This window comes from Mixophyes fleayi, chromosome 1, assembly GCF_038048845.1.
Source record: "Mixophyes fleayi isolate aMixFle1 chromosome 1, aMixFle1.hap1, whole genome shotgun sequence".
Taxonomy (NCBI): Eukaryota; Metazoa; Chordata; class Amphibia; order Anura; family Limnodynastidae; genus Mixophyes; species Mixophyes fleayi.
Genome location: NC_134402.1, coordinates 456,130,883 through 456,146,794, shown reverse-complemented (window position 1 = coordinate 456,146,794; position 15,912 = coordinate 456,130,883). Strand labels below are relative to the sequence as shown.

Below are 15,912 nucleotides of genomic sequence, written 5' to 3'. Positions count from 1 at the left end.
ATACAAACATAAAGCACAGTTTATTATACATCACCACAAGTATGATAACACACTAAGACAATAACACACGTGGTAAATGTGTAATACGCAGTCAGTCGGTGCTCACACCCAGTACAGATCTGTGTTGTATGACGGCTGTACAGTCGGTGCTCACACCCAATACAGATCTGTGTTGTATGACGGGCTGTACAGACGGTGCTCGGACCAGTACAGATCTGTGTTGTATGACGGCTGTACAGTCGGTGCTCACACCCAGTACAGATCTGTGTTGTATGACGGCTGTACAGTCGGTGCTCGGACCAGTACAGATCTGTGTTGTATGACGGGCTGTACAGTCGGTGCTCACACCCAGTACAGATCTGTGTTGTATGACGGGCTGTACAGTCGGTGCTCACACCCAGTACAGATCTGTGTTGTATGACGGGCTGTACAGACGGTGCTCACACCCAGTACAGATCTGTGTTGTATGACGGCTGTACAGTCGGTGCTCACACCCAGTACAGATCTGTGTTGTATGATGGCTGTACAGTCGGTGCTCACACCCAGTACAGATCTGTGTTGTATGACGGCTGTACAGTCGGTGCTCGGACCAGTACAGATCTGTGTTGTATGACGGGCTGTACAGTCGGTGCTCACACCCAGTACAGATCTGTGTTGTATGACGGCTGTACAGTCGGTGCTCAGACCAGTACAGATCTGTGTTGTATGATGGCTGTACAGTCGGTGCTCACACCCAGTACAGATCTGTGTTGTATGACGGCTGTACAGTCGGTGCTCACACCCAGTACAGATCTGTGTTGTATGACGGCTGTACAGTCGGTGCTCACACCCAGTACAGAATCTGTGTTGTATGATGGCTGTACAGTCGGTGCTCGGACCAGTATAGATCTGTGTTGTATGACGGGCTGTACAGTCGGTGCTCAGACCCAGTACAGATCTGTGTTGTATGACGGGCTGTACAGTCGGTGCTCAGACCAGTACAGATCTGTGTTGTATGACGGCTGTACAGTCGGTGCTCGGACCAGTATAGATCAGTGTTGTATGATGGGCTGTACAGTCGGTGCTCACACCCAGTACAGAATCTGTGTTGTATGACGGCTGTACAGTCGGTGCTCAGACCAGTACAGATGTGTGTTGTATGACGGCTGTACAGTCGATGCTCACACCCAGTACAGATCTGTGTTGTATGACGGCTGTACAGTCGATGCTCACACCCAGTACAGATCTGTGTTGTATGACGGCTGTACAGTCGGTGCTCACACCCAGTACAGAATCTGTGTTGTATGATGGCTGTACAGTCGGTGCTCACACCCAGTACAGATCTGTGTTGTATGACGGCTGTACAGTCGGTGCTCAGACCCAGTACAGATCTGTGTTGTATGACGGCTGTACAGTCGGTGCTCACACCCAGTACAGATCTGTGTTGTATGACGGCTGTACAGTCGGTGCTCGGGCCAGTACAGATCTGTGTTGTATGACGGCTGTACAGTCGGTGCTCACACCCAGTACAGATCTGTGTTGTATGACGGCTGTACAGTCGGTGCTCGGACCAGTACAGATCTGTGTTGTATGACGGGCTGTACAGTCGGTGCTCAGACCAGTACAGATCTGTGTTGTATGACGGGCTGTACAGTCGGTGCTCACACCCAGTACAGATCTGTGTTGTATGACGGGCTGTACAGTCGGTGCTCACACCCAGTACAGAATCTGTGTTGTATGATGGCTGTACAGTCGGTGCTCGGACCAGTATAGATCTGTGTTGTATGACGGCTGTACAGTCGGTGCTCACACCCAGTACAGATCTGTGTTGTATGATGGCTGTACAGTCGGTGCTCACACCCAGTACAGATCTGTGTTGTATGACGGCTGTACAGTCGGTGCTCAGACCCAGTACAGATCTGTGTTGTATGACGGCTGTACAGTCGGTGCTCGGGCCAGTACAGATCTGTGTTGTATGACGGCTGTACAGTCGGTGCTCGGACCAGTACAGATCTGTGTTGTATGACGGGCTGTACAGTCGGTGCTCAGACCCAGTACAGATCTGTGTTGTATGACGGCTGTACAGTCGGTGCTCGGACCAGTACAGATCTGTGTTGTATGACGGGCTGTACAGTCGGTGCTCAGACCCAGTACAGATCTGTGTTGTGTGACGGGGTGTACAGTCGGTGCTCACACCCAGTACAGATCTGTGTTGTATGACGGGCTGTACAGTCGGTGCTCACACCCAGTACAGAATCTGTGTTGTATGATGGCTGTACAGTCGGTGCTCAGACCCAGTACAGATCTGTGTTGTATGACGGCTGTACAGTCGGTGCTCACACCCAGTACAGATCTGTGTTGTATGATGGCTGTACAGTCGGTGCTCAGACCAGTACAGATGTGTGTTGTATGACGGCTGTACAGTCGATGCTCACACCCAGTACAGATCTGTGTTGTATGATGGCTGTACAGTCGGTGCTCAGACCAGTACAGATGTGTGTTGTATGACGGCTGTACAGTCGGTGCTCACACCCAGTACAGATCTGTGTTGTATGACGGCTGTACAGTCGGTGCTCACACCCAGTACAGATCTGTGTTGTATGATGGCTGTACAGTCGGTGCTCACACCCAGTACAGATCTGTGTTGTATAACGGCTGTACAGTCGGTGCTCAGACCAGTACAGATGTGTGTTGTATGACGGCTGTACAGTCGGTGCTCACACCCAGTACAGATCTGTGTTGTATGACGGGCTGTACAGTCGGTGCTCGGACCAGTACAGATCTGTGTTGTATGACGGGCTGTACAGTCGGTGCTCACACCCAGTACAGATCTGTGTTGTATGATGGCTGTACAGTCGGTGCTCACACCCAGTACAGATCTGTGTTGTATGACGGCTGTACAGTCGGTGCTCACACCCAGTACAGATCTGTGTTGTATGACGGCTGTACAGTCGGTGCTCACACCCAGTACAGATCTGTGTTGTATGACGGGCTGTACAGTCGGTGCTCACACCCAGTACAGATCTGTGTTGTATGACGGGCTGTACAGTCGGTGCTCACACCCAGTACAGATCTGTGTTGTATGACGGCTGTACAGTCGGTGCTCACACCCAGTACAGATCTGTGTTGTATGACGGGCTGTACAGTCGGTGCTCACACCCAGTACAGATCTGTGTTGTATGATGGCTGTACAGTCGGTGCTCAGACCCAGTACAGATCAGTGTTGTATGACGGGCTGTACAGTCGGTGCTCACACCCAGTACAGATCTGTGTTGTATGATGGCTGTACAGTCGGTGCTCACACCCAGTACAGATCTGTGTTGTATGATGGCTGTACAGTCGGTGCTCAGACCCAGTACAGATCTGTGTTGTATGATGGCTGTACAGTCGGTGCTCACACCCAGTACAGATCAGTGTTGTATGACGGGCTGTACAGTCGGTGCTCACACCCAGTACAGATCTGTGTTGTATGATGGCTGTACAGTCGGTGCTCAGACCCAGTACAGATCTGTGTTGTGTGACGGGGTGTATAGTCGGTGCTCAGACCAGTACAGATCTGTGTTGTATGACGGCTGTACAGTCGGTGCTCACACCCAGTACAGATCAGTGTTGTATGATGGCTGTACAGTCGGTGCTCAGACCCAGTACAGATCTGTGTTGTATAACGGCTGTACAGTCGGTGCTCGGACCAGTATAGATCTGTGTTGTATGACGGGCTGTACAGTCGGTGCTCGGACCAGTACAGATGTGTGTTGTATGACGGCTGTACAGTCGGTGCTCAGACCAGTACAGATCTGTGTTGTGTGATGGCTGTACAGTCGGTGGCGGACCAGTATAGATCTGTGTTGTGTGACGGAGTGTACAGTCGATGCTCAGACCAGTACAGATCTGGTTTTGTACCATTTCCCTCCTTGTCTATCAGACTGATGTTCTGGATCCTGGAATTCTTCATCTTCAGATCTACTTTTTTGTAATATGTCAGCAGCCTTTTAGCTACGGTCTAGCTGGGTGCTCTGCTCCTTAAGTAGAAGATATTAGAGGTTTGGGGACAGGATACAATGGGTATGTTAAGGGCACATTGCTGTTACTGTTATGAAATCACAGTGGTGGCATAATGATAGCATTACACTGCTAGTATAATCATGTGGTAGAGTGGTGTAGTGATTAGGACACTGTGCTGGTAGAGTGGTGTAGTGATTAGTACATAGTACTAGTAGAGTGGTGTAGTGATTAGGAAATAGGACTAGTAGCGTGGTGTAGTGTAGTGATTAGTACATCATCATCATCATCATCATCATTTATTTATATAGCGCCACTAATTCCGCAGCGCTGTACAGAGAACTCACTCACATCAGTCCCTGCCCCATTGGAGCTTACAGTCTAAATTCCCTAACATACACACACACAGACACAGACAGACAGAGAGAGGCACACACAGACTAGGGTCAATTTGTTAGCAGCCAATTGACCTACCAGTATGTTTTTTGGAGTGTGGGAGGAAACCGGAGCACCCGGAGGAAACCCACGCAAACACGGGGAGAACATACAAACTCCCCACAGATAAGGCCATGGTTGGGAATTGAACTCATGACCCCAGTGCTGTGAGGCAGAAGTGCTAACCACTACGCCCCGTGCTGGTAGAGTGGTGTAGTGATTAGGACAAGGGGCTGGTAGAGTGGTGTAGTGATTAGGACACGGTGCTGGTAGAGTGGTGTAGTGATTAGGACACGGTGCTGGTAGAGTGGTGTAGTGATTAGGACACGGTGCTGGTAGAGGGGTGTAGTGATTAGGACACGGTGCTGGTAGAGTGGTGTAGTGATTAGTACACTGTGCTGGTAGAGTGGTGTAGTGATTAGGACACGGTGCTGGTAGAGTGGTGTAGTGATTAGTACACTGTGCTGGTAGAGTGGTGTAGTGATTAGGACACGGTGCTGGTAGAGTGGTGTAGTGATTAGGACATAGGACTAGTAGAGTGGTGTAGTGATTAGTACACTGTGCTGGTAGAGTGGTGTAGTGATTAGGACACTGTGCTGGTAGAGTGGTGTAGTGATTAGGACAGAAGACTAGTAGCGTGGTGTAGTGATTAGGACACGGTGCTGGTAGAGTGGTGTAGTGATTAGGACACGGTGCTGGTAGAGTGGTGTAGTGATTAGGACATAGGACTAGTAGCGTGGTGTAGTGATTAGTACACTGTGCTGGTAGAGTGGTGTAGTGATTAGGACAAGGTGCTGGTAGAGTGGTGTAGTGATTAGGACACGGTGCTAGTAGAGTGGTGTAGTGATTAGTACACTGTGCTGGTAGAGTGGTGTAGTGATTAGGACAAGGTGCTGGTAGAGTGGTGTAGTGATTAGGACACGGTGCTGGTAGAGTGGTGTAGTGATTAGTACACTGTGCTGGTAGAGTGGTGTAGTGATTAGGACACGGTGCTAGTAGAGTGGTGTAGTGATTAGGACACGGTGCTGTTAGAGTGGTGTAGTGATTAGGACACGGTACTGGTAGAGTGGTGTAGTGATTAGGACATAGGACTAGTAGAGTGGTGTAGTGATTAGGACATAGGACTAGTAGAGTGGTGTAGTGATTAGGACACGGTGCTGGTAGAGTGGTTTAGTGATTAGGACATAGGACTAGTAGAGTGGTGTAGTGATTAGGACACGGTGCTGTTAGAGTGGTGTAGTGATTAGGACACGGTACTGGTAGAGTGGTGTAGTGATTAGGACATAGGACTAGTAGAGTGGTGTAGTGATTAGGACATAGGACTAGTAGAGTGGTGTAGTGATTAGGACACGGTGCTGGTAGAGTGGTGTAGTGATTAGTACACGGTGCTGGTAGAGTGGTGTAGTGATTAGGACACGGTGCTGGTAGAGTGGTTTAGTGATTAGGACATAGGACTAGTAGAGTGGTGTAGTGATTAGGACACGGTACTGGTAGAGTGGTGTAGTGATTAGGACATAGGACTAGTAGAGTGGTGTAGTGATTAGGACACGGTACTGGTAGAGTGGTGTAGTGATTAGGACATAGGACTAGTAGAGTGGTGTAGTGATTAGGACACGGTGCTGGTAGAGTGGTGTAGTGATTAGTACACTGTGCTGGTAGAGTGGTGTAGTGATTAGGACACGGGGCTGGTAGAGTGGTGTAGTGATTAGGACACGGGGCTGGTAGAGTGGTGTAGTGATTAGGACATAGGACTAGTAGAGTGGTGTAGTGATTAGGACACGGTGCTGGTAGAGTGGTGTAGTGATTAGGACATAGGACTAGTAGAGTGGTGAAGTGATTAGGACACGGTGCTGGTAGAGTGGTGTAGTGATTAGGACAAGGTGCTGGTAGAGTGGTGTAGTGATTAGTACACGGTGCTGGTCGAGTGGTGTAGTGATTAGTACACTGTGCTGGTAGAGTGGTGTAGTGATTAGGACATAGGACTAGTAGAGTGGTGTAGTGATTAGGACACGGTGCTGGTAGAGTGGTGTAGTGATTAGGACATAGGACTAGTAGAGTGGTGTAGTGATTAGGACACGGGGCTGGTAGAGTGGTGTTATTACTACTATGTATGCTTAGATAGGCGGAACGGGGGGGGGGGGGGGGGCGCACGCATAGGACAGGAAGGGCAAGTTTTTATAGTTATGGCATATTAAGAGGTGGAATCACCTGCAGATTCATGCAGCTCTGCGTACACACGTCTCTTATTTTTGGATGCACTTTACAACGTTTTTAGGTACAATGCGTCCAGCTCTACATGTGGAGGAAAGGGGGCAGTTAACGAGCAGATGTATCTGCAGAATCTTCTACCAGCCCCAGACAATTATGCAGCAACTGTGCCAATAGCTGTTCTACAATTCTTGGAAAATGTTTGGCAAAAAAAGTGAATGAAACCGCTCTTTTATTAACCAGATGATTTGCAGGCCCAGTTGGAACTGTGTGTGTTTCTTTTTGACATAACTGTGTGGACTGAGCCTTCGTAGTGAAAGGATCAGAGTATTACAGGTGTGTGCAGGAATCTGTGTTTATTTCTTGTTATATCTGCTGAATGTTCTGAGTGATGGAAGCTCCAGATTGTAAACGCATCCTGGATATTTAGGTTCCGCTGGGCCTATACTTGTGTTGTGTCCATCTGTATCGTGCAGGCATAGATTGCTTGTCTACAGTTAAAAGGGTTGTTCACAACTGTCCCTCAATAATAGGTCCCCCTACCCTTTCTCCCCCACCATTGTCCTGTATTTAGTGGCGCTCCGCGCTGGCAGTACAGAGAACTTACAACACGAAACTCTGAAGAAGGGGGGAGATTTGTGAATTTTGGAAATACAGGCAAATTTTTGTGAATGTGGCACCAGGTTGGACATAGTTATCCAATCATTGGGTGCTGATTTCTAACATTGCTAATGATTACTAGTTAACAATGAGAATGCCAAGAGTAAGCCCCCGTGAGCGCTATTACTCAGAGACACTACTGACGTGAACATCTATTGTCCTATGTATATATACTTGAAAATTTCACTGCAATTAACTAGTCCAAAGGCCACAAACATGTTCACGACAATGAGGTTTGCCATTTGCAATAAAAGTGGTAAAAATAGTTGAAATTTAACTGGAATCAAAGACTGTGGCACACGGTCAAACCTGTTTCACGTTCTCCGGTTGATTAATGTCTGTAAATTTTGAGAACTTTCAGCGAACCACTTTGAGTATAAAAACGGTTGAATATCTCTAGTTGTTCGTAATATTGTCGTTTTCTGTTATCCGTGTTTGGACTGTAGACTGGTTCAGGTCATTGTGTGCCCTTTCCGCACAGTTCTGCCTCCTTTCACATTGCTGTAGGGATATTACACCTTGATCACATCACCTACACGTGAGGGGGCTTTATATTGTGGGATGAATCAATATACAGCCTATAAATTCACTAGCAACTAGGGTTATAACTGTGTCATGGGGCACATAATGACCAATACGGCAGTTATATCTCTAGCTCCTACTGGATGGGTGATGGTCTCTGTTATGTCTAGGTGATAGGTCTAGCTTAAATAATCACAATAAGTGAACATCCCTATGAAGGAGAGGGGGGGACGTGGGGTAATAGGGCCAACTGGGAAAAGATGGAGATGGCAGTCGAAGAAGAGGCGATGGATAGAATGGTTAGGGGAGGTGGTAGGATAGGTGAGCTTGAAAACGCGAGTTTTGAGTGAGTGTTTCAAGGACTGAAGGTTGGGGGAGAGTCGAGTCAGACGGGGTAGGGAGTTCCAAAGATTAGCGGCAGCACGCCAGGTGATGAGGGATGAAGTTATGCGGAGGTCAGAGGTGGAGCGGAGTGGCCGGGTAGGTTTGTACCTCGAAATACGGTCAGAGATGTAAGGGGGGGAGGAGTGTTTGTAAGGGCTTTGTAGGTGAGGGTAAAGAGCTTGAACTGAATTCTGAAATGGACAGGGAGCCAGTGAAGGGAGTTACACAGAGGAGAAACGGAAGAGGAGCGATGGGAGAGGAAGATGGGTCTATACGCAGCATTCTGTATGATTTGAAGATCAAAAGTGTGAGAGATAGGAAGGCCAGTGAGAAGGAGGTTGTAATAGACGAGATAAGAAATGATGAGTGAATGGACCAGGAATTTTGTTGCTTCCTGCGAGAGAAAGGGACAGATTATTGTGATCTTACGGAGGAGGAAGTGCCAGGATTTGGTGAGGGTCTGGATATGAGGGGTAAAGCTGAGGGCTGAATCAAGGGTGACTCCAAAGCAGCGGGCTTGGGTGACAGGAGAACGAGTCATGTTTCAACCAAGAGGGAGATATTGGGAGGGATAGCAACATTGGCAGGAAGAAAGATGATGTGCTTGGATTTGGAGATGTTGAGTTTCAGGAAGCGCTTTGACATCGTGGTAGTTACAGCAGAGAGACAGGTAGATACCTGGGTTAGGAAGGCAGGAGAGAGGTCGGGGAGGAAAGATAGTTTTGTGTGTCATCAGCTTAGAGGTGGTATTAGAATCCAAATGATTGAATGGGTTCACCGAGATAGGTGGTGTAGAGAGAGAAGAGCAGAGGGCCAAGGACAGAGCCTTGTGGGACTCCAATAGAAAGAGGAAGAGGGGGGGAGTCAGAAGCAGACACGCTAAAAGAGAAGAGAATGATCGACGGTGTCATAAGCAGCGAAGAGATGGTGGAGTGTGAGAAGGGAGAAGTGACCTTTGGACTTAGCTGAGAGTAAATCATTTGTTTATTTAGTGAGGGCAGTTTCAGTTGAGTGAAGGGGACGGAAGCCAGAGACGGTCAATAAGAGAGTGGGAAGAGAGAAAGTGGGTCAGATGATTGAAGGTGAATCGTTCAAGAATTTTAGAAGCAAAGGGAAGCAGAGATATGGGGTGATAGTTGGAGAGAGAGGATGGGTCAAGGGAAGGTTTCTTGAGAATAGGAGAGATGAGAGCATGCTTGAAGGACGAGGGGAAGATACCAGTGGAGAGAGAGAGGTTATAGAGGTGAGCGAGGTGACAACAGGCATTGGAGCAGGTGCAATTATTGAGTACTCATTATGTGATGTGGCAGCCGCACCTTCCCTCCTGCTTGGTTTAAATAGTTGAAGAGCATTACGTCTACACAGATGGATGGGAGCTAGCTCTGGTCCCCAGGAGCATCTTCAGTAAGGGCTATGGAGGTATTTCTTTTTTTCGTCAAACTGGCAGATATCTCCTTGTTCTTGCAGTCATTAGGCTGGCTGGATTTGACGCCTGTATTTAACCTTTGAGTGGCCTGTTGAATTTGGGAGCAGGGCTGCTGTAGTACACAGGCGCTGCAGGTACATACTGAGCAGCCGGAGGGATTACAGCTGCCTGACCCGCCAGCTCTTTACTGTGTTAAAAATAGATTTTAAAAAAAAAAAAAAGCTTGCGGTCCCCCCTTTCTAATGCTATTAACCTTAGTGGTGCTAGTGCTGATATCCGCAAAATAGGGGGGGATGCGTGGGTTCCCCCCGATTACACAGAAACCACCAACACTAGGCCAACCAGACAGGGTTATTGGGGCTCTTCCTACACCCCTGGAGCTGTGGGTGTTTGGATTCATTAGTAGGAGACTTCTACATTCATTCAGGACATAGTGGTTTCATGTAACCCCTTGTCTTCCAGGTATTAGACATGTAGAATGGGTTAAAGTGTATAAACCAGGAAGACTGGTGTTTGTCTTGGCCAAGGACTCATTGCTAGAAAGTATCTATCGCTGGTTCCATACAAAGTGATCCAAAGTCAACACTGATCCCATCCATCTAATATAAAGACTAAGTGCCAGACCGCTCCTGCTATGGAAAACAAATGATCTTTCTTTCAACATACAAATGTGCACAAACTTTCTGGCCTTGACATTAGCCATAATTGATAGTAGATGGACAGATGGGTAATAGCTAGTGGCTGCCAGGGGTGTGACTAGGAATTAAGGGACCCCATCTCTTCTCCGCCTCCCCACCAGGGGCTGGCTGGGCAGGGGGGGCATTTTCCCCCAGGGCTGATCCTTAGTGGGCTACCTTGAGCTGGGTCACCTGCTTTTTTTTTTTTCTTTAAAATGTTCCTAATATGCTAATCTATATATCGAGTCTTGCCCCCACCTGGCTAAAATTTGCCAGCCCTCCCCTGCTCCCCACACAACATCATCTGTGACAGCCGAGCATATGCTGCGTTCCTGCACATAGTAGACAGCGTTAGCTCTGACACATGAACAATGATTCATTCTGTGAATGCTGCCGGTAGAGATAGCGCATCAGAAACTTGGGCATATAAACATATACAACAATATGTATTGTATTTAGAAGTATACCTAGCAAGAACTTTTCAATTCAGAAATGCTGTCTATAAAATGCAGACTGAAAACTTATACCCATAGGCACTGCCAGGGTTGTTGCATGGAGCATAACTGACAAGCTATGATTTATCATTTCAGCTTGTTGTCCTATATTAGACACTACAGACCATTTACAGACCAGATGAAAGCAAATATGCCTATTTATCAGCCAGACATTGATGTTATCAGATAGAGTGGTCTACTTGCTGTGCCCTCTGCATTGGATGCAGTTTTATGCAGAGAGCATCTTTGTGTCATTTCCATGAACAGTGGAAAAAAAATCTACCTGGAGATCTAAAGATATGGCTTAAAAGCATTTATTAAAAGTTGGAGGACAGCACGTGTGAGAAAATAAAGCAGTCTGAAGGTGACAACTCACTTTCAGGCCATTTAACGCAGCAACCCCATGAAAAATTTAAGTGTGATTTTAAAATTAATCAAGAAGAATATTGCTAATTACCATTTCTCCTTGGTCTGTTTCTTCAGGCTGCAATTAATGATCTATAGTTCTGCAGGCTTTGCAAAGTGTTATGTCACTACCATGGCAACCACAGTCACATGATGTATTAGGCTGAGAGGCTTTGAACACCTCTCTGAGCTCTGCAATATAAAATCTTGTACCTCATTAAACCTTTCTGACTTCACATGACAGGCTAAGAGCTGTGTGACTGGCAGCCATACCCAACTGTCTCTATTTTGGTGGTACATCCCAATAATGGGCTGCAAAAGGGGCAGGACTTGCCATAAATTAGGTGGAATTTTGCCTCAATTTGTGGGTGAAATGGGATGAGGTTTATTTTTTCTGATTTCGTTATTCTAAATGTAAGCAGGTATGGCCACACTTGACTGTCCTCCAGAGAGATTTTAGATAATGATCTGCAGGAGGACAGCTTAGAGATGCGTGCTTAAGTGGTAATTAACCTGCTATTTAAAGGAGAAAAAAGTGAGATTGTTGCTTGAAACTGTTTCCTTTTTTTATAAATAGTTTTGTCACCATATATGAAATGTAAATCTCAGGACACATGGGGGTTTGGGGTTATGAGGCAAGGATGGAATAGAGACTGTTCTAACTTGTGCTAAGTGCTTATAAGTCTCTTCCATATTTCTGGGGCACAGAGGAAAGGATCGAGGTGTCTTCATCTGATGTTGACTCTACACTCAAGTAATGTGTAAGCGTCACTCCGTGTACATTATTAAGCGCACTGTGAATAATTCATCATATTATGCAGTAACATTGACTGTGCATTTAGAATAACATGCTCGCTGAACACAAAATCAATCTCATTAATGAATGAAGGATTTATATTAACCGTTTCAGTGCTGCATCGGAGGAGCTTACAGTTAGTGTGCACTTTTAGGGAGCGGATTAAGCGCTAGTATGACAAGCTTTTCCAGGTGTTGATGATGCTGGTGGCGTAACGCAGGTCTGGCAGCCTGACCATTGGGTCGGTTATGTTTGCAAATCAATTACCAGACTGGTACATGTTCCTGACAGGGGCCCCGTCCCAGCTGTGCGGATAAAGTCAGCATTCAGAGGTGCCTGAACTGTGCTATTCATTGAGTAGTACTTCTAATGCCTCTTAAACAAGAAAACAGAGGGGCAGCATGTTCCAATTGCTTCAAGCAACCAGGCGAGCTGGGATTAGGGAAAAAAAAAAACAAAGGTTATTTCAAGCCCACAGGAATGTACGGAGCTGTAGAGTGCAAGCTCCGGGACAGACAATGCCTCTTTATTAAACCTGCTTTTGTTCGCATACAAGATGTCAAATTATACTTTGCCAGCATTGTTCCAGGACCACATATTCTAGGCTGTAATAACAATTACACCACATGTAATTATTGCATTAATACGGATAATGGTCTTCTTTATACATATTGCCCTACATAGAGAGGGGTTCAATACACTATTTTTTAATTAATATTTATGAAAGTTCAGTTCACTGAGTTCAGGTAGCGACTTGTTTTCTTCTTCTGCATCTGATATTTCCATGTACAGTAGAAGCTGCCCGTTGTATGGTCCATGTACAGTAGAAGCTGCCCGTTGTATGGTCCATGTACAGTACAAGCTGCCTGTTGTATGGTCCATGTACAGTACAAGCTGCCCGTTGTATGGTCCATGTACAATACAAGCTGCCCGTTGTATGGTCCATGTACAGTACAAGCTCCCTGTTGTATGGTCCATGTACAGTACAACCTGCCCGTTGTATGGTCCATGTACAATACAAGCTGCCCATTGTATGGTCCATGTACAGTAGAAGCTGCCTGTTGTATGGTCCATGTACAGTACAACCTGCCCGTTGTATGGTCCATGTACAATACAAGCTGGCCATTGTATGGTCCATGTACAGTACAAGCTGCCCGTTGTATGGTCCATGTACAGTACAAGCTGCCCGTTGTATGGTCCATGTACAGTACAAGCTCCCTGTTGTATGGGCCATGTACAGTACAACCTGCCCGTTGTATGGTCCATGTACAATACAAGCTGCCCATTGTATGGTCCATGTACAGTACAACCTGCCCGTTGTATGGTCCATGTACAGTACAAGCTGCCCGTTGTATGGTCCATGTACAGTACAAGCTGCCCGTTGTATGGTCAATGTACAGTACAACCTGCCTGTTGTAGGGCCCATGTACAGTACAAGCTGCCCGTTGTATGGTCCATGTACAGTACAAGCTGCCCGTTGTATGGGCCATGTACAGTACAACCTGCCCGTTGTATGGGCCATGTACAGTACAACCTGCCTGTTGTATGGCCCATGTACAGTACAAGCTGCCCGTTGTATGGTCCATGTACAGTACAAGCTCCCCGTTGTATGGTCCATGTACAGTACAAGCTCCCTGTTGTATGGTCCATGTACAGTACAACCTGCCCGTTGTATGGTCCATGTACAGTACAAGCTCCCCGTTGTATGGTCCATGTACAGTACAAGCTGCCCGTTGTATGGGCCATGTACAGTACAAGCTCCCTGTTGTATGGTCCATGTACAGTACAAGCTGCCCGTTGTATGGTCCATGTACAGTACAAGCTGCCCGTTGTATGGGCCATGTACAGTACAACCTGCCCGTTGTATGGGCCATGTACAGTACAAGCTGCCCGTTGTATGGTCCATGTACAGTACAAGCTCCCTGTTGTATGGTCCATGTACAGTACAAGCTCCCCGTTGTATGGTCCATGTACAGTACAAGCTCCCCGTTGTATGGTCCATGTACAGTACAAGCTGCCCGTTGTATGGTCCATGTACAGTACAAGCTGCCCGTTGTATGGTCCATGTACAGTACAACCTGCCCGTTGTATGGTCCATGTACAGTACAACCTGCCCGTTGTATGGTCCATGTACAGTACAAGCTCCCTGTTGTATGGTCCATGTACAGTACAACCTGCCCGTTGTATGGGCCATGTACAGTACAAGCTCCCTGTTATATGGTCCATGTACAGTACAACCTGCCCGTTGTATGGGCCATGCCCCTTATTGTGCCCCCACTGTGTTTCTGCTCAGGGTCAGTTTAGTTTAGTTTTATTTCTGTAACAAGTGACCCCAGAACTGTGCTGAGCTTTTCATCCCTGTTATATCTTCTTCAGCATCTTGTGATTTGTATAATGTACTCATGGTAAATTCAGTGGGGGAGGGCGGGCTGTTTACCGACACAAATATACAGGTAATTCTACCTGTCGTTCTAGAACACCTTAGAAAATGAGAACTACAGTAACTCTTTCCCTGGGCACTGACAATGACTAATTCTGACAGTGTTCCCAGGATGAAATCTACAGCAACCACCAGAGGCGTGGTACTGGCCGGCCGGCATTATGAGTATGGTTCCGGCATTGAAGCTGGCGTGTCTGGCATTATACTTGGAGCCCTAACTTGGACTTTCAGTTCCATTTATAGAAACCAAAAAATGTTAAAAAACATTTAAAAAATATACGTTAAAATAATTGTTTTGCGGGTATTCTAGTTTGGAAAAAAAATGGCTTGATTTAAATAAATAAAACATTGTTTCATTGGTTAATCCTTGTTAGACAGAGGAGGCTCTCTCTGGAGGAAGCCAGTGAATCTGTTTGCTGGCGGAGTCTACTGAAAGACTTACTTAGGGAGCTCTAGCTGGAGATAGGTCCTTTGTCTGCTTAATAACTAAAGCCCTCGGTATCTCGGAGATCTGGAAATCACAGACGGTTGATTCTCTTCCTATAGGTCTACAGATGGAGCAGAGCATATTGCTGTGAAGCTTTCACCATGGCTGAGAATTAAGTGCAGGCAGACCTTTCATTATTTTAGCTGTGAACAGCTCAGGATGTTTGTCTGTTTCAAAAACATTGTGTTCCATGGCGATCCATTCACTGCAATAAACTCTTCTCCATCGGTTTGCCAGATGGGCATACCTCCCAATATTTCTGATTTAAAACTGGGCACTTAGTGTACAAAGAGAAGCACACTAGACCAGGCTATGTCATGGCCCCTGGGGGTGCGATCATTGCTATGGGAATGGTGGGCCTACCCTACACCCCACTCCCTCTCCAAACACGCCTTCAGTGGCGCATGCACCAGCGGCTGGTACACATGGCGCTCAGTGGGACATATCTCCTAACTATCCCCAAATTGGGACCAACGTCCTGATAATTGGACCCATCAAATCGGGTATGTACGTAAATGGCTGTTATATACAATATTGGACTGACCAATGGCTGAGCTGGACGAGGTTTCGGAGGCTATGGTTAAATGAATCCTCTTGTGTGCCTTGCCTCTGCTTTCCCCAGTACAGAGTTGGTTCCTTTCATCCTAACAGTAATTGCTTTTTTGTGTTAATTTAAACCAGTCATCAAGTGATCCGCTGTACCCCTTAGTGTCTGCGGGCCCGGGCTCTGCGTTATGTTACCCTGCCTGACGTGTTTACACAACGGTGTTTACCGGACTACTGGTTTACAGTGGCCATGACATCAGCGGTCATGTGACCACCACCAGAACATGGAATAAGGCTTATCCGCCAGTCAGTACACATGTGACTGATAACTCCTTCACTCCTCGTAACACCGCAGATAATCAGTAAGTTATTACAGGAAAATAGCAGATGATTTATGTCAGTGAATGCACCACTATCGGGTAAAGGATAAAGAGATTCTAGCCCTATATAGTTT

At 46.8% G+C, this 15,912-nt stretch overlaps 1 protein-coding gene across 5 annotated transcripts in view; it reads left to right on the top strand.

Annotated features, from left to right (window-relative positions):
• Positions 1-15,912, top strand: part of CNTFR (ciliary neurotrophic factor receptor) — a 398,494-nt gene that overhangs the window by 225,507 nt on the left and 157,075 nt on the right. The gene's annotated exons all lie outside the window — the stretch shown is intronic.